The following is an 18,826-nucleotide window of genomic DNA, read 5'->3' on the forward strand; positions in this document are numbered from 1 at the left end:
AAGGTCAGAGATGGTATAGAAACAAAATGACCAGAACCTGTAAAGAAAAATCCCTTGAATAAAGCACGCAAGTTAAATCGGAAGTCTAAAATATGAATAAATTCAGGTTAAACACGTCATTCAAATGTGAAAACTACATTTTGTTGTCCTTTATTTTTCTTTGCAAGTCAGTTCTTTAGTTTTTTTTCCTGCTGATACAGAGGCTCCACTTTCTCTGAATCCGTGTTTATCTAAAGCGTTTTGAAACAACTAATTTCTGTAATGGTGCAGTAAACTTCCTCCGTACTTGTCACTGTTTTTCTGTCACCAACTTGAACGAAGCTTTTGATTATAGTTAAAGAAAATGGGTTAACTCGACTTCAGTCGATGGGCAGAACCACAGAACAAAATGAATTAGAGAGAAAAAATATCAATAGTGTGTTTGAGGTTTGAACAAAGCCAAACTCAATCTGCACAGAAAATAAGACTTTTAGTAATTGGTTAGAAGATGCCTTAATTTAACTTTCGACAATCAAAGCTTGTTTGTCCCTAAACAGCAAAGTGATTTTCAGAAATCAGGTGAAGTAGCTGTTGAGTCATTTGCCTTTAATAAATCCATCAACCGCCTGCAGTTTGTTAGTTAATATCATTTCATGCTCTGAGGCTATAAAAACCTCCCCACATAATTGTTGTACCTGCAGGATTTCTTTCCGGCAGTCTCGACTGGCTCCTTTCTGCAAACACTATAATCATTTTAAATCCAGTCCCACGTCAAACAGCTGCCGGGCCCCTGAACAGTGAATAGGGATGACGTCTTGGCAGAGAGGACGTTTTGTAGATCTTAACGGGTCTAAGGCGGTGCTCCCGGCTTCGCCTTGAGCAGACAGTGTCGTGGTGTGGCATTAAAAAAAAAAAAAAAAGAGCCTTGGCTCCTTATTGCCACAGAATTGAGCAGGTTCAAGGGTGAAACAAAATCCATCCAGGTGTGCACATGACATATTCAGATCACTCTAACGTGTAGGTTTTAGAAAACGACTGTTACATTTATCTTTCATATTGTTTGCCATTCTTAATATCGATGCATTTAGATCTTCTATGCTGGGCTTACAACTTGAAAATCATAAAACCTATGCACAGAAAGAGGATGGCAACACAATACAAATAAAACAACAATAGTTTTATACTATTTCCAAAAAAAAATTTAAAATGTTTGTACAGATTTATATTTAAAAATAGCCTAAAGTGAAGTAGTCAGATGCATGAAAATAATGGCTTAAATTTGCTGTGATGACCTCAAACAAACCACTAATGCTCAGAAATCCTCAAGTGTGGCAGAATTAAAACCATTCTCCAAGAAGAGATTGACTAAATTCATCAACAACAATCTAAAATACTGGTTTTTAGGTACGGCAAGCGCCTAATGACAGCTGCTGCATTCGCCTATATTGGTTTGGCTAGCTTTTAAATAAAACTGTCATCTATAAATGGCATTTTGTACTTGCTCGGGTTATCTTTTTCTGATAAAACAACTTCACTATCTTGACACAAGTAGCTGTGACAAAATAATAATAATAATAATAATAATAATAATAAAGGATGACATCTCTAGGGGGGGGGGGGGGTGCATACTATTTATGGCACCGTGTGTAGATCCTATCCTGCTGAGTATAAAAATAGATATTTCATCTTCACAGAAGAGATTGTGTAAATTTTCTGCCACAAGTGCTGTTATTAAAAATGTCAGAATTACTGCTGAGCTGACTCAGCAGCTCTTCAGGATGTATGACCAGAACTCTCCTTTGAAGATAACACGATGTTTGCAAGTGTGTGAAGATCCAGTGTGTGTGTGTGTGTGTGTGTGTGTTTCATAATGACTGTGAATTAGTTTCTAAATATTCCTTTCTCATGGAAAATCTGTGAGTGCCGTCATTCATCTTTGATACAAATAAAAGGAGTCTAACCTGACAACCACCTAATAATATGTGGTGATACATAGTATGGGGTTCACAAGATGAGATAACTTGTTACCAATGCTTTTGGCCAAAATAAGAATCCCGTTCTTTGGGATAATAAAAACATTTCACAAACATAAACTCAGTGTAAAAGAATCAAAAGACAATCTATGATAATTTCATGGATGTTTGACTTGTGCACAGATTGAGGTATTTACGTTTTTTCTAATTCTGGTGGTCCTTTAAACCAAATTCAGCTTCTAAAAAATGTCTTCTATATAGACAATGTTTCATATAGTTTGTAAAACATTTTGTCATGAAATCATTGGGAGTTTTAAAAAAGTTTTAGTCCCTTTAACGCTTTGAGAAAACTTTCCACAGCAAAACCAGAACAGGTATAGCGCAGTCATCTGCCTCGACCACTTTATGAGAAGACAGATCAGAGACACAGAAAGCACAGAAGTTCACATTGATCCAGGAATCCTTTCTATGTTATATGGTAATAGGGGGTGATCTATCTTCCCTGGATGATGTCACAGCTAACAGACATCATCATTTTATCTTTTACAGTCACTATTTAATTTTTTTCTAGAAAAGGATTATCAAAATGATCCCCCTCTCCCAACAAATAAATCAATATAGTTAATTTCAAACCTTCAAAACTTAATTTATTGCTGTTTGTAACAACTCTGTCTCTTATCAACTTCTGTTTCCTACGTTGTATCTATGCATTACTGTTGCATCTCTTCCTACTTCCTATCACTTCCCTAATCTCTATTTGGGCTAATTGACTCTGTTAATATAGGACAGACTTTAGCATTTGATCAAACCTAAATAACCAACCGGCCTCAAGCTGACACATTTCCTTACAGTTCGCTATGAGCAAAAATACTGAGAATATATTTAAATCATCAAGTGTGAAAGTGGGTAGGAGACGTCTCCCTAGCAGGTATGAGATGACAAATGGCAGGTACAAAATGACCCTGCGATAGATGGCACCATTTTGTCTGAACTTTTTTGTCTGACAAAGTTGAGGTACAAAATGACCAGATGTGCTAGTTTGCAAAGTGACGAAAGGGTAAAATGACCTACTCCCTTCAAGGAAATGCTCCCTTTCTTACTTCAAACTTGGAGTCTCCAACATCACATTTGACAACAGGGTGTCAAACCTAAAACACCCATCTTCATATCTAGGCCCCACGATCTCAGCCTGCAACAGGGAAAGGCATAATAAAACAGAGACTGGACAGTGCTTCAAGAAAAAGACTTTACTTTGATGAGGCTTACTGTGGGTTTTCAATATTACAAGATTTCCCGTTTTCATATATTTCACATGTACCGTGCCTCTTCTCCTGCCTGCTGTCATGTGATAACACTTTATGGGAGAACTGTGAACTGCATGTGTAAATGGTCAGCTTTAGACCGAGTCTGCCCCACGTTCTCATTTATCTCCTTTCTGCTCTGCTCGTGTACAGGTTGCATTCCTAGATTTAGCCTTTACATCAGTCTTTGTGCCATATATTTCATAGAGACGGGACTTAGACCATTCTAGTTAAAATGCAATAAGAACTAAAAATCTGCATAGTGCTGACAGGCTCTGCTTGTCTTCTAGTAGCCATTTTATGAAAACTAATTGCAGTAATGTTCTTAACCTAATCAATGCTCCATCCTAATAAAAGTCCCTCCCATTGAGATGAAATTCAGCCGAATTTGCTAATATTCTTTCTTATTATAAAACCACTGAGATTTTATTTTAATAGCCTTCATACAAAATACCTTTATGAAGAACGTGAACCTTAGAGATCCTGTCAGACATTATCTGTCTTCATTTAGTAGAGAAGGTAGAAAAGAAGTAAGTATAGTAGAGAAAAAGACACATTTCATAGTTCAAAGTATTTCTTCTTTGTAAAATTTAGCATGGCGATAATGTTGCCATTGTGTCCCTCTTTTTGTCCAGGCTTTGGTTTCCTTCTTTAAAATCTAAACCCTTCCTTTCTCATCACATTAGAGGAAATCAACTTAACACATGCAAAAGTATTTACAACACTTGAACTCCACATCTTGTCATTTTATAGTCACAGACTTGAATGTATTTTATTGGGATTTTACATGAAATATTGACAATCTTATTTACAATATTGATCTGGCTGTGCAATCATGGACTCTGCAAACCTAGCCTTCGTTAAAGAACGGGAAGAAGACAGACTTTGCTGACAGAAAGCCAAAAAAAAAAAGTCCTGTATGCTGTTTGACCCAAACAAAACTGTAAGTGGCATTATTATACCGTGGAGCCACTTTTCTTCAGGTGGGAAAGCTGTTCAAAGTTGAATGGAAGATAGACGACGCTAAGCAACAGACCTGAGATTGTGGGAGAGGCTCTAAGCATGCAGGCAGAACTGCAATCAAATGGTTTATAACGAGTTTCATGTGTTAAAATGGCCTAATTCCAGTAGAGAATCCGGGGCAAGTCTTAAAAACTGACATTCTCGATTCATTCTGACTGATTTTCAGCTATTTTGTATTAAGGGGAACGAGCAGATGCTCCAGCCTTTAGATGTACAAAACTGGCAGAGACATATTACAAAAAGACTTGCAGCTGGGATTGCGCGTCCAAAATGTTGACTCGGGGGAACTGAATACAAATGTATGCCACAGTTTTCAGATTTTTACTTTTGTTTTTGTTTTTAAAAACACCACGTTTCATTTTCACACAGCTCTTTGTGTTGGCTAATAACAAAAAATACCTCTGAAATACATTTAAGCGTGTGACTTTAAATTGACAAGATATGAAGCACTTCAAACCTCGTTAAGATGTCTTTAAAACTCAATGCTACATTTGTCCATTTGGAGATTCAGCTTTTTTTTTTTGCAAACATAAATAAATGTAAATACCCACATGTTTTCGCTCTGTAGCCTTAATAATGGAACTAGATCAAATACTCAGTATGTTTCTTTTAATTGCCTGCTGCAGCTATGATTGCGCACAGAACGTCTTTAGCTCCTGTGAGACTATGGAAATCCTCAAATTATTGAGGTGGAGAATTATACAACAGCTGCTCTGTTTAAAAAGAGGACGCTCGTCTCTAATAGTGCGCATCTTAATAAGCACAAATAGCTGTGACACAGAACAGTTACTCTGCAAAAATGTTTCACCCCAGAGGGTGCAACCAAAACAACATAAACACTTTATGAGGAAGGAATTACAATTTGTGTTAAAATACAATTAAACAAGAAACACACAGAAACAGCGAAGGTTATCTTAGACTCCTGGCCAATTAGCAACAGCAGTTGGGAGGGGGGTGGAGGGTGGTTATAATAAATTTTTGTGTACAACTACAAAGTTGCTGTTAATTTGCTTTAAACAAATCTCCATTGTTTTTATTTAGAATTGAGGATTGCTAAGACTCCCTTTCCTCTTTTGGACCAGCACAATGGCCATACGGTAACAGATACATTGATCTTTATATCTGATAAACGGATATTATCTAATTTACCGCAGTAGGCAGAGGTTGTTTTGAAGTTACTTCATAATTGAAGCACATCCATTTTTAAAATAACTCCTGCACATATGTGTAACCATGAAACATGTTTTGAGTTCTAAACATGTTTTTGACCTTCAGCAATTTGTGTTAAAATACAGTAATTTTTTTCATAAAGTTTTATTGGCTTTATATAGAAACAATGGTGTTGGTTAAATTTATGACACTCTTATTATGTCTCTGCTCTGTCTTCTCTAATCCCCAGTGGGTCAAGGCAGACATTGGTTCACACTGAGTCTGGAGGTTTTTCCTTCCTGTTAAAGGGGAGTTTTCCTCTCCACTGTTGCTTCATCCATGCTCAGTATGAGGGATTGCTGCAAAGCCATGGACAAAGCAGACGACTGTCCCTGTGGATCTACGCTCTTTCAGGAGGAGTGAATGCTGCTTGGAAAGACTTAATGTAATCTACTGGGTTTCCTTAGATAAGAAACTTTTTTGAGTAATCTGTATAATCTGATCCAATCTGTATAATCTGATTGAATTTGACTTTGGAAAGTGCCTTGAGATGACACGTATCATATATTGGTGCTATACAAATAAAATTTAATTGAATTGAAATTTAATTAAATTGAATTGTGACCGTCAAAACTACAGCTGGGTAAAAGTATTTAAGAAGACCAGTATATTAAAAACTGTGACGTTTTTATTCCATCGTTTGTCAAAGCACTGTCAGTGGCTATTTTCTTAGCTGTGCTCTTACGTTAGGGCATCATTAATGATTTCTTTCTGCACAGTTAGCCGTTAAAGTATACAAGTTAATTTTTGTGTTTGGTAATAATTTGCAGCCAACTTTATCACAAGGGAGTGACAATGCATTAAGTTATTTTTAAACTTCTACAGTCCAACTGAAAAAAGCCTGAATGATTTAGCAGCAATTTCTGACATGTTTTTTTATAGGCACAAGCTGGAATGTTTTTTTTTTCTTTTTTTTACTTTTTTTAAGGTCTTGATATATCAGTTCATACTTTTGTGTTTTTTCTTATGTCTTCTGTCCTTTTGTGCTATTAGATTTGTTCGTCTTAGATCTGTTTATCATTTCCCCTTGATTGATATTTCCTATGTTTCTCAGTTCAGCTCTATTCGTTTTAATTTGTCTCTCTCCCTCAGCTTCCCTGCTTTCCTCCTACAACAACTGCTCAAAATCCCCTCTGATTGGCTAATCTGGTTATCAGTATTTATCAGTTATCAGTTCCATCAGTATTTAAGCCCCTGATTTGTCATTGCTTACGTCTGGATTCCTACGTTACTCTCTCCGTTTGCCTACCCGTTCTTCCGTTACTATTCCCATTACTGCTTGTGCTTCATGAACTGTTCCTTCCTTGTAAGTTTATTCTTTAGCAATGACATTTTTTTTTTTACCAGAATAATGGTAATAGAAAAGCACTAAACACAGTAAGACCATTTCAAAACGTAAATAAACCGGTATGAGCTTTTAAGAAAGCTCATGAGCTTTTAAGAAAGCTCATACCGGACTGCATTAATGAGGTTTGTTCTTAACTTGGTTTATCTGTGTCTGTTCCGGTATCAACATGCACAACCTCTGAGCAGGAAAGAAAAACATTCACTGCATCAGCTTTGTGTTTGGGCAAATTGCTCCACTCTGAAGGTGCCATTTTCTGAAGAATGATGACGAACTTCCTCCCATTTCCTGTTTCTCTCTTTGTTGCAGCGCTGCCAGTTACAGAGAGAGGGAATATCCCCCACGTCTCTGGAGAGTGCAGACAACAAGCAAAACATTGTGACCAGTCGACTTTAAGCCCTAGGGGGGACACTGAAAAAAGCAACAACCGGGCGGGACCTCGAACAAATTCTGAGAAGCAGAGACAAACGCTGCTGTGATCTGTCAGTGAACAAACCCTCAAAGGGTTGGGACTGGACTTGGAAAAGGAGTAAGTCGTGGCCCGAAATGATTGCCTTAATTACAAATATATAAATGTATGGAGTGATGATACTAAGAGACTTATAAAAGTTTAAAGATGTTTTCTTTTCATGTGAAAAAAGTGTCTTGTAAGGAACAGATGTGAATATTTTAATATGATAGAGATGTTTGGTTGTAATGTCGGCATTATGTTTTAGCTGGGTCGGCTTTGTAGGCGTCATTGGTTCCTAAATGGTAAGTTGGCTCTCTGTTCTTATGCAGCCAGCACTACAAATTTATTTTTTCCTGTTTCATATTGTCAACATAACAAGGCTGGCCTGAGTTGCTGGCAACAAAAATCTTTATTTATATTCGCAACACAAGAAAATCCTCATTTAGGAGTCATATAAAGTTATGGGAGAGAACGCAGCTCACTGAAATACACCGGAAGAGTATCGACTTTCATCAAGATCCACTTTACACTAAAGCAAAGATGTCAGTCACATAAACACCTGCCATAAATATCTGCCACATTCACTTTCTGTCATGGTGAAACGGTAGTTAAAACTCGGCGAACTTTCACCTTCCGGGTTATTGACAAGATAAAATACATTACTTTTTTTTAATTATTTATTTTCTCAGATGCAAATTTAGAGCTGACCAGCTGCTTTGCTGATATGTTTCACTCTGAATTTACTGTATGCAAAAGTAACATGAACATGTGTTCTATATTTTTTTAAACCTAGCCTTGATAATTACATAACCAAAGGTGAAACCCTGAATTTATTGTACGTTGTGGACTTCTGAAAAACGTTGTGATATAGATGCACTCCGTATAGGAGGGGGATAAAATAAGATGTAAATATCAGACGTTTATACATGTGTGTCCGAAGATGTGTTGCAGGTAGAGTAATTTGAGACTTTTTTTTTTTAACTTTCTTTGACTGTTATGAACATCAACCACAAGAATCTGTGTTTGGTTTGTTGAAAACATGAAACAATCGCATTCCTCTTGTTGTTATCGATGCTGCTCAAACATTCTTCATTGCTGTTTGTTGTTTTTTTTTTTTTTTTTGCATTTCAGTTTTTATTTTATTTCTGATAGTAGAATTTGAGTTTGCCGATCTCTGTGCAGCTTTGTCTGAAAACCATTGGACTTAGTTACGTCTCTTAGACCTGCGATGTTGCCTGTGAATGAAATTATTAGAAAAGTGAGCTGCCCTGCCGGTAGTAGTAAATGATAGCTCATGATTTTATGAGGACAGTGTTTTGTTTCCCTATATTTTCCTTTTCTATACAGTGTTGGGTACCGTTACACTTGAAAGCTTGAATTTAGACTTCTTAAACATAGTGTTCCCTAAAGAAAATCCAAAGCTCACATTCCTGCTCTTTCCGAAAATTCGTATTTGTACTTGCCTCATGAATTGTATTCCTCAGAAAAAAAAAAGTTTACTGAATGTTCCAAATATTTCCTTAGTGTCAAGACGCTTGTAACCAAGAGATAGTTTTAAAATAAATGTTAAGTAGTTCACAAAGGGAATCCTTAAGGGGATGATGTATATGGGAAGCAGTAGACATTACTTGTCATTTCTTAATATGAGGACTTTTTCTTTTAACCAAGGCCATTGGTTTAATACATTAAAGGGAAAATTGGTTACTTCTCAAAAAATACTAACTAAAAAGAAAAGCAAACGTGGAAACAGCAACAGGTGGTGCTTTACAATGTTGAGGTTTTCCTGCCATTGCGAGACTAAAGGTCTTTAGAAATAATGTGAAGAAAAAAAAAATCAACATTAGCCAAGTAATAGTTTGTAAAAGGTGAGCTGAATGAACAAAACCAAGAAATGTTTTCATAACCCTTAACACAATGCTACAGGTTCAGTTTAACCTAATCAGCAAAATAACTATTTGAAGTGCTCCTTGACTTCTTGTGATTGATAAACTGTTTGTGATCAAATGCCACTTACAAGAAAACCGAAAACCCATGGATGGCCCTGGGTATCAGATCCAGGTCTTGATAAAGACATTTTAAAATGATTATTTATATATACTAAACTCAGCTTCTGGATTCCAGTTGTTCGGGTACAGACTATCTGTTCAAACATGGGCAGTGTTTTAAAATCAGCCCATGTTTTGAAACATAGGCAGATGCATTTTTTGCCTGTTTTCAAGTGGCAGAAATGTATTGCCCCTGCACATTATCTGGGGTTTCCTTGACCATCTAAGTTGTTCAGAGCGATAGAGAGAGAGAGAGAGAGAGACTGCATTAGCTGCTGCAGGGCTTTTCCACCAAAAAGGCTCCAGTTCTTAAAGAGAGTGCTAAAAGGGTTTAGTTTGCTTTTCTACCATCCCAGAGCCAAGTCGATGCAATGTCATTATGTCGTCATACATTTCTCATGTAGTTAGTGTTTGATCATGAGCCCACCCCAAGCCCCTGTTCGTTCCTCTCCTCTAGCAGCAAACCGCTGCTGTGCTAGCGCCATTCAGGTTTATTTTTAATCAGGTCAAGCGAGAACTTTTCTCTCCCTGGAAAAATAAAGAGCTGATGCTTTTTAAGCCCAAGTACCATTTAGGCACTTGAACCAGTCTGGTGGAAAAGGCCCCGTAAAGCACAGCTAAAAACACTTCTCGGTAAAATGTTTTACTAAATTCAAATAGTTTAGTGTATTAAAGAGGACAACAGCTCTTTCTGTAAGTTTTGTTTGCACACGGTTAACAGGAAGCGCATAGAAACATGTAACGAGCGGAACGAACGAGAAGTCACATCAAAACAGAGCGCAAACATGCTAGCATTAGCCGGCCACTTCAACAAACTGCACAGCAGCAAGCAAGCAAGCAGCGAGAAGTAAGCTTGTTAAAGACTAAACATGCACGTGTGCAGTCATATATATCTATACAAAAAAAAATTATAAAGCTCTACAAATTGTTGGTGATGTGCTGAAAGAACATTAGCTTTTTAAACCTAGTTAACCCCCATGTTGGAAAGTGTGTAGTCCTTGTCCTGCAGGAACTGTTGCTGGGAAACAATATCTGCAACTGTCAGAAAAATAGAGACTGCAGCATTGCTGAACATCTGTGGTGATTTGGACACAATCACAACACTAATACAGAGGATCTAATAAATGTGTGGTCGGTTATTATTACTGCAGTTTCAACAAAAGAACTGGGAGGACATAACCTGACTCTCGCCACGTGGATTTTGTTCTGCAGAGCTCCACACGGCTCCACACATCCATCTGTACTCGCTGCCATTGGAAGAGATTTCAATATCACATAAAACGGACGAGCCAATCAGGATCGCTGGGCAGGATTTTCGTAGATGCGACGTATCAGAGAAGCAATTGTTTGGACTCAGACAATGGCGGCTCGCAGCGACGAAGCAAGCAGTAACATTGGTGCTGCTATTTCATCAGTGTTGTCCAATCTACTGAACATTAATTATATATATATATATATATATAAAAAACACACCAGATAACAGCTTTGAAGCCTTTTGTTGGTGGAAATTAAGTTTTTGCCCTTCTCCCAATTGGGTTTGGCAAGAGCTTGTAGCACGTCAGTAAAGATGACCGACAAGTGGTTTATCCAATCATATGCAAGGATTTTTGACAAGGGCCCTCCTTCTCAAATACATCTCTATTTCCAGATGGATGTGTGGAGCTCTGCGGAACGAAATCCATATGTTAGAGAGGACCACAACAGGGGTTAATTCTTTACATTTGCAAAGTTTTTAGAATTATGAATGCTAAAGCTTTTTTGGGTTAATTATGTCCTTCAGTTTGCATTAAACTTGTGAAAGGTTGTGATCCAAAATCAAATAGGAGAAAATCTCTTATTTTTGGCATCAAAAAACAGCAACAGGGAACTTGAAAAGAACGACAGTAAACTAAAAATATAACTATTGTTAGTTAAACATGACTTTATGTTTACGTGTTAAATATTCCTTGATCGGATTGAAATGTGTTGAGATTGAAAAAGAAAAAAATAATCCAAATACGTTGTTTAAATGGGCACAAAAGCAATTAATCCGATCATGAATTACATTTACATGCACCAGGCTTTATTCAGAGTCCTCAAATGTCCCAAAAAAACACAGAAGTTGTACTCCCATCTGTGCTGAATAAATATATATATTTTTTTACTTTATTTAACAATCATGTACAAGCAAATGCGGAATATGAAAAATTACAAACAAACGCGGATGTGTGTTCATTCTGTGTCTTCTGATCACTCAGAACGAACCCACGGCAGATTCAAAGAAGGGTTGAAACATTACAGCTCTCCATAATAAAGCTACAGGCTTAGCAACACGTGCTGTTGGTCTTCCTGTGCTACAGAATGAGAGACGGGGCACACATGCACGGTCATGTCAGTGTGCCCCAATCCAAGTGACATGATCGGAATAAATGTCTCTTTTTGGTCAACGATTGCCGTAAACCACCCGTCTCATTTGGAACACAATTTATTCAGATTGAGCTCAACCTGATCACAATTTTCCAATAGGCGTGACGCATTTTCAATCTGATTGGCCCGTTATTTTCAATTACTTTTGTCCGTGTAAACTTAGCGTGTGTTTTACATGAACGTGATAGTTTAAAGTTTGAATACGAGATAAAAATAAGTTTAAATTTTCGATGCATAGCGGACATTGCTCTGGCTAATTAGACATGTGCACCTTTTATTTGGGAATTTGAAAATATTTACCAACATACAATTTCATTCATGATTTTTTTTTTTTTACTAATCTTCAGGTAAATTAAACATAGCTTTGTTGATTAAAAGTTTTAACAGTAACTTTTAACATAGATGTAATATATAAAGAATACTTCTGTTTACGTTCATTTTATGTTCCCTATGGGAATTGTCAGAACTGCAGCTTAAAGTAGCAAATAAGAAGCAGTTTTTGAGGGGACAGTGAGGCCAGCACTGTATTCGCCATTCAAGTGTGTGGAGCAGAAACAGCAGCATCAGCATTGCTGATATCAACGTACTGACACTGATACTTACTGATCCATAATGCTACTGAGATATACTGTACATTGATTTTTATCAACTTTAATTATCTGTAATTATTATTTAAGTATAAGGTCGGGACTCTACATCAAATGCCTAATTTTTAAAGACTTACGGAGCAAGATCTCTATCAAGACATCCTTTCTTTAACTGGTGATCTTTAGAGGTGTGGGTTGATAGATCTGGTACTTTTCACCAGATCTAGCCAAGCAGTTCCCTAAATACTAATCTTTGAGCCAGAATAACCCTTTTACAAGGTCAACCGCATTATGTCTGCAGACCAGATTAGAATAAGAACGATCCAGCTGGAGAATTTTCCATTTTCCTGAATAACAACATAACCAGGGTGTAAAAATATGTTCAGAATTGATTCTGTTCAACTGATCTTGTCAGATTATCCTCAAGCATAAGCTGTTCGACAACTGAATCGGCTCCGTAAATCCCATCAGCACCGGTCCAGGGAAAGGGCATAACCTGAGGATTTAAATCTGAACATTAGCTCACCGGGTGCTCAGAGACCTTAAACGGTGAAATCACACCAACACTTACTTGTGCCTGGAAGCTACTTAATACATCTTAAGGTACAAATGATTTAGCTACAGCTTGATATCACCACAGGGGACATTAAGCCAAAAAGTAACATGCCCACAGGTTAGGAAAGGCAACAAGAACATGACCGGCCTGGGAATTGATCCCCCAGTCAAGCGGAACAAACAATCTGGATAGCCTCTAACCGATTTCCTTTATCTCTAAATTAAAATAATTTATCAGGCTGCGGGGCTGCGGCGGTGCTGATGCATGGCTCACTTACATCTGCTTGAATAAGCAGCGGAGTCATAACAAAGAGAGGGGTCATGCAATGTCATGCAAAGGATTCAGAGCTTCATCGCAAGGTCTGGTAATTACAGACTTACTGCTGCAGGAAGCAGGAAGTACACGGAGCTAAATTATTAGGAGATATTTATCCAGGACACCTCATGAGATGAATATGAATATCATATGTTGTGTCAGCACTGCTAAATCATCGGTGTAATAACATTAGCTATAATTGGTGTGATTCAGTAAATAAGCAAATAACAAGGTGTGAAGGCTGAGAGGTGTACACTTTAAATCTGAAGGGCCATCTGATAATAACATAATAAAATTAAGTCAGCAGGTTAACTAATTAAAAAAAAAAAAAACCTTGTTAAGGATTGGTCTAACAATTAGGCTCATGCATTGAGGTCCAGGAATGCATGTGCTCTATCAGCTACTTAAAAAAATAAAGCAAATTTGTCTATTTTGCTTGAATGAAAGGTAATTCTTCTTTGACAAAAAATAAAAAAAAATCTCAAAGGATATAAAGCAGCTACTCTGTGTCCAGAAATTAATAGAATAAATAGCAAAACAAGGCTCCCTAAATCAGGTTTAGATATAGTACTACTTTATAGGATCCTAGAGCCTTGTTTAAATGTTAAAGTAAACAATTCATGCTGTTATAAACTGTCAACAATCAAATCAAATCAAAATTAGCTCAAATATTTGAAAAGATGGCAAATCACGATATTTTGTTCTAGAGAGCTTTGGAGTTACATAAAGAAGATAAACTAAGTAAAGTGTTATGTTTTCTTTCCTGTACATGCTCTCAAACACCTTCCTATTGATATTCTCTACAGCAGATACAGATTGCAAGAGCTGCATTAGTCTGAGGATAAAAGCTAATGTAACAGCCTGAGAGAAAGGCTCTGTCTAAACATCAGAATGAAATCACACCTGTCTGAAAAGTACCACAAAAGTGCTAACCAGTGGTGCCGTTTGAATTAGTAACCAAGGACTGACTCACAGCAAGGATTTCACATCGTTTTTAACCACTTATCTCCTGCAGAGCAGAGACGCTGCTGCAAACACTGTGCAGCGTCTGAAAAATCTGGAAAACTGACAGAAAACCAACCGTTTGTTAAATTGACTGGATGTATGCGTTTAATATGGCTGAAATAACATCAATATATACATTTATTAACAGAATTTCTTTTAATGAAGAGCCTAAAAGCATCAGTTGAATAGGACCTTTTCTTCGGCTGCGCGGTGTAAGAAGGTGACTTACGCCATGGAGTGCTCCACTTTTGTGAACCGCTGAGGACATTATTGAAACGGTGTGCTATTAGGCGTGGTCAGAAAACAAAAGCAGCTACGAATACAGAAGCATATCTTATCACCGCATCTGTCCTCAGCCCGTGAGTCTGAATGGCTTCACTACAAATGAAAATGCAAAACAAATGAAATACACTGGCCTCCCTTTATCAAGCTTCGAGATTTCCTCTCTTACAAATAACAGTGAATCAAATTAATTCCTCTTTGTGGATGAAACTAAAGCGACTCCCCGTTAGAAAAGGTAGAGAAATTACCTGATCACCGATTAAGGAACTTAGGTTTTTATTTTGTCTGTAAACTGAGTGTCTCTAACTGTGGGTCCAATGAGAAGTAACTAGACTATATTGGAGTTAAGCTTTTAAAGTGATCAAATTTATGAACTATAATGTTTTCAAAAGGTTATAGAAAAGAAGATTTTATGGCGAGACCGCAGAGAATACTGACCGACAGAGTCATGAGTCAGCGCATTAGCAAAATCACTAAAAACAGCATTTATTAATAGTGCAGTGTGTTCAAATGCCTTCTAAAAGTATTCTTACTCAAGTTTTTACAGTGTGACACATTACAACCATCAACTTTATAACTGCGATAGACCAACAAGAAGTAGGACAACATCCTTGCTGTAACAAGAAAAGTAACAGTTGCAGAACATTTTACACGTAAAAATCTGAAAAGTGTTGCGTGCGTGCATATTCAGCCACTTTTAGACATCACCATGTAGAATCGCCTAGTGCAGCAATTGGAGCTGCAAGTGTTTTAAGGTACTGAATGTCTAACAGTGTTGCATGTCTGGAAATAATTTGCCCCTTATTACCAGCCAAAAAGCTAAGATTCTGTCAGATTAGGTGGCGAGTGTCTGCACTGCACAAATCGGTGTTCTAGTATATTGTAACACATGAATAATGCTTTGATCTAAACTAGTCCATTTCAGCTCTGGATGACTGTTTAGAGCTCCTGTCTTGTTAGCAGGTGAACCTCCAGCCAAGATCTTCTGCAGCCTCTTGCTGGGTTTTCTGCAGGAATGTGCTGCATTTATCTCCATTCACACACCCATCAACTCTGACCGGCCTCGCTGTCCCTGCTAAAGACAAGCCTCCCCACAGCATGACGCTGCAACCAGCATTTTTCACAGTGGGAAACCTAGTAGGGGCAGCGACTCGGAGTCGATGGGCAGTTAGTTGCAGCCGGCTCCCAATGCATGCCAGACTTTTCAGATTTTATCTGTGAAAAGAATCAGAAAACCTCATATGTCTTTCCTTCCACTTAAGGATGTAATACCTTTTGTTGGTCTGACACATGAAAGTTTGATGTCGCAATATGACAAACTGTGAAAAAGTTCAAGGACTTTATACACATTATACTTTTAAAAAAACAACACACTAATTTAACATTTTCATTGTATTTAGCTTTTCTTTTTTTAGCTGTGAAATGGGTTTATGTGCTTGTGTGCTGTTAAAGCCACAGCAGATGTTGCCTTCATTTAGTTGCGGTGTGTCTCTTAGCATGTTTTCGCATTTACAGACAGAGAGCTTGATGAAGGAGGGCCGATGTGTGTAAATGACAGGAATCTGAATCACACATCACAGTAAACGCCAGTGAACAATGTACATTTTTTTTTACTTTTCAACCCAAAAGAAAGCTAAATGGGACAAACAAACAGATAATCATCACCTTTCTATGCAAGCTAGTGCAGTTTGGTCAGCCAAGGCTACAGTCATATTTACACTATGATTGAACTCCAGCATATCTATCATCATCATCATCAACAATGATTCTCATGGTCGTTTTTGCCTGCCCAGAAGTAAGCTGTTCTTTAAAAGAGAGCTGTGATGGGATTTCTATCAGTGTTTGGGACAGTAGAAGAGGTGGGTGCATTTATTTTTTACTGTTCCTGCTTCACCTGCGTGTACGCCTAATATTAGAACTGCTCAATAGGCACCATCGCTCATAACAGCATCAAGGTAATATCGTCAATCGGCAAAGGAGAAACAACACGTGACTATGTTAACGAACATGTAAAATACTTCTACAGTTCAGGTGTTGAGAAATATCCATGTGAGTTTGGGCCAGCCTTGCTTTTATTCTGCATGATGCTTTGTTTTAAGGAAATATGCATTCTAACCCAAGGTATGTTTGTATTCTTTTCCATTGAGGGTGCTCCTCTTCTTCCCTTTCTCTGTACCGTTGGAGCTCGTCACTTCTGACCTTAAATCTCCTGTTCTGTTTCCTTCATTTCATTGTACTTTATCATTGTTGGGAGGGTAAGCCTTCCAACTTCTCTATTTTCTACATTCATAACATTTTGTAGACAGCAATATGAGATGTGATTGAAAATGGAATATGTGCAATGTTGATTAAAGAAAAATATAATATATTCAATAAAAATTCAGAAAACAAAGCAGTTCTAACGATGCTTTTTTTGGGGGGGGGGGGTTTCAGTTTTGTGGCATTTGCTGTTCTGAAATGGATTTATAGTCAAAACATCAGAATGCCACAAATATTGGGGAAACCCAGAGAAATGCCCAAGTATATGTGATTCTATTTGAAGCTAAAAATATTTAAACCATTGTAGTCTAATAAAAGCTGTTACCAGAACGGTTTCATGAATAATTTATTGACTACTGAAGTGGTGACCCATAACCAATGACAATACAACATCTTGATTGGCTGATATCCAACAGGGGTAGGAAAAAAAGAACAGAGAAATTGTTCATCCTTCTATTCATCTATCTATTCACCATCTTATGCAGATTCAAGGTGCGGATACAGGGGCAACAAATCCTGGAAGAATACCCAAGTGACTCTCCTGCTCATTCTTTATCCTAAGGTGTTCTGAGGGCATAGGGGATTTAAAGTAATGGCAATTAAATGAAGAAGTTGCTTTATAAACAGTCTGTTTAATAAAAAAGCTCTGCTACCAATTAGGGGATTTCTCAGATGTTGGTGTGCTACCTTGTGAAAGAAGGATCCTAGAGGTTTTTGTCAATACCATCATTACACTATGGTGTATGTAAATTGTGTTTTCAGCCTTAGGCGAATATTATTTCAACCTTGTCTTTCTAAGCATCTGACACAGCCAAGCTGTAACAGAGATTTTGGTGATGTTCAAAAATCTCAAAGCCCGAGTATTACACTAATCACACAAGCATTTGGGCTATTTTTGGCTTCCAGCGCTAAGATATATCCAGGTTGAGCAGTAAACCTGCTACTGCTCTAAACCTGCTACTGCTCTAATCACACAAACATGTTATTAACATTACTTAAAGGGGAAATGTAATGCAAAATCCACTTTTTACCCCATGAATACATTTTGTTGTGTACTTGGAGTCTCTAGCGCAGAAAAATTGAATGTATTCTGATCAGGTACAGCATAGAAATCTTTATATACTTTTTGGATCATATTTTTTAAGCCGTTCAGTTTTCTCTGTTTTCTATTATGTTTTATTAAGAATTACGTCACATAATTTGCTTCAGAACTGCTTTACAAAGTCACAGCTTACCAGCCTCGGGAATCCGCCATTTTTATTTCTTGGAGTGATTTTGTGGTCTTATCTGAAGGATGCCAAAGCTACAAGTGGATAAGTCATTGGTTGTTCATTAAATACGCAGAAATGGCCGAATGCGGTGAAAGTTGAACACGCTGAGACCTGGCAGGGATCGGCATGTGAAGCGCCTCCTTTAGATTTAAAGGGACCTCACCAAAACGAGTTGCTCTAAGAGGCACATCAGAACAGAGGCAATGTGGGGGTAAATCAACGAGGAATTCGGATCAAAAACTTGCAGTTCCACTTTATATACATCATAAATGAATGATTCCAATATGAAAAGAACTGAAAAGCATGATATGTCCCATTTAATCTCTCACTTAATTCTACACTATGCAGATGCTCAGTCTGCACATATGAAGATGAACTCACCTCAGCATCTTGAATGCTTGAAGAAGGCCCAACTGACAACAGCCCAACCTATTTTCTGAGTGATTCAGGAAGTAATCGTTTGACCCCTTGTGGGAGTTCAAACTCTGTCTAGAGAACCACACCATGGAACTGAGATGATTATTTTCAATTTTTGTGTCACTAGAGTCCTTTATTTTGAAGTAGACTGACAGTAAAAAGAGAGAAAGAGGGAAGACATGCGGCAACGGTCCATGTGCCGGGACTCAAACCCAGGACAGCTGTCACAGAACAAAGGACTGAGGCCTCCGTACATGAGTTGCAGGCATTAACCCTGCCCACCACAATGGCCTCTTAAGATGTTTGATCCGTATATATGAATAAAAATCAATATAATGATGTCAAAGCAAAGTGCACCACGTCCTGATATAGAAGAACCTCAACTCTATGTCCTTCATACCA

At 37.7% G+C, this 18,826-nt stretch overlaps 1 protein-coding gene across 2 annotated transcripts in view; it reads left to right on the forward strand.

Annotated features, from left to right (window-relative positions):
• Nucleotides 1-18,376, forward strand: part of kcna4 (potassium voltage-gated channel, shaker-related subfamily, member 4) — a 92,868-nt gene extending 74,492 nt beyond the window's left edge. Inside the window, exons 3-4 of one of the 2 annotated variants that reach the window (XM_036136001.1) lie at nt 7,140-7,359; nt 18,356-18,376. The gene's annotated coding sequence lies outside the window, so the exon portion shown is untranslated. Of the gene's footprint in view, nt 1-7,139; nt 16,870-18,355 lie in introns of those variants that run through there. The other variant, XM_036136000.1, reaches the window with a different exon arrangement.
• Nucleotides 18,377-18,826: the final 450 nt, after the last annotated feature.

Source organism: Fundulus heteroclitus, chromosome 4 (genome assembly GCF_011125445.2).
Source record: "Fundulus heteroclitus isolate FHET01 chromosome 4, MU-UCD_Fhet_4.1, whole genome shotgun sequence".
In the NCBI taxonomy this organism is placed as follows: Eukaryota; Metazoa; Chordata; class Actinopteri; order Cyprinodontiformes; family Fundulidae; genus Fundulus; species Fundulus heteroclitus.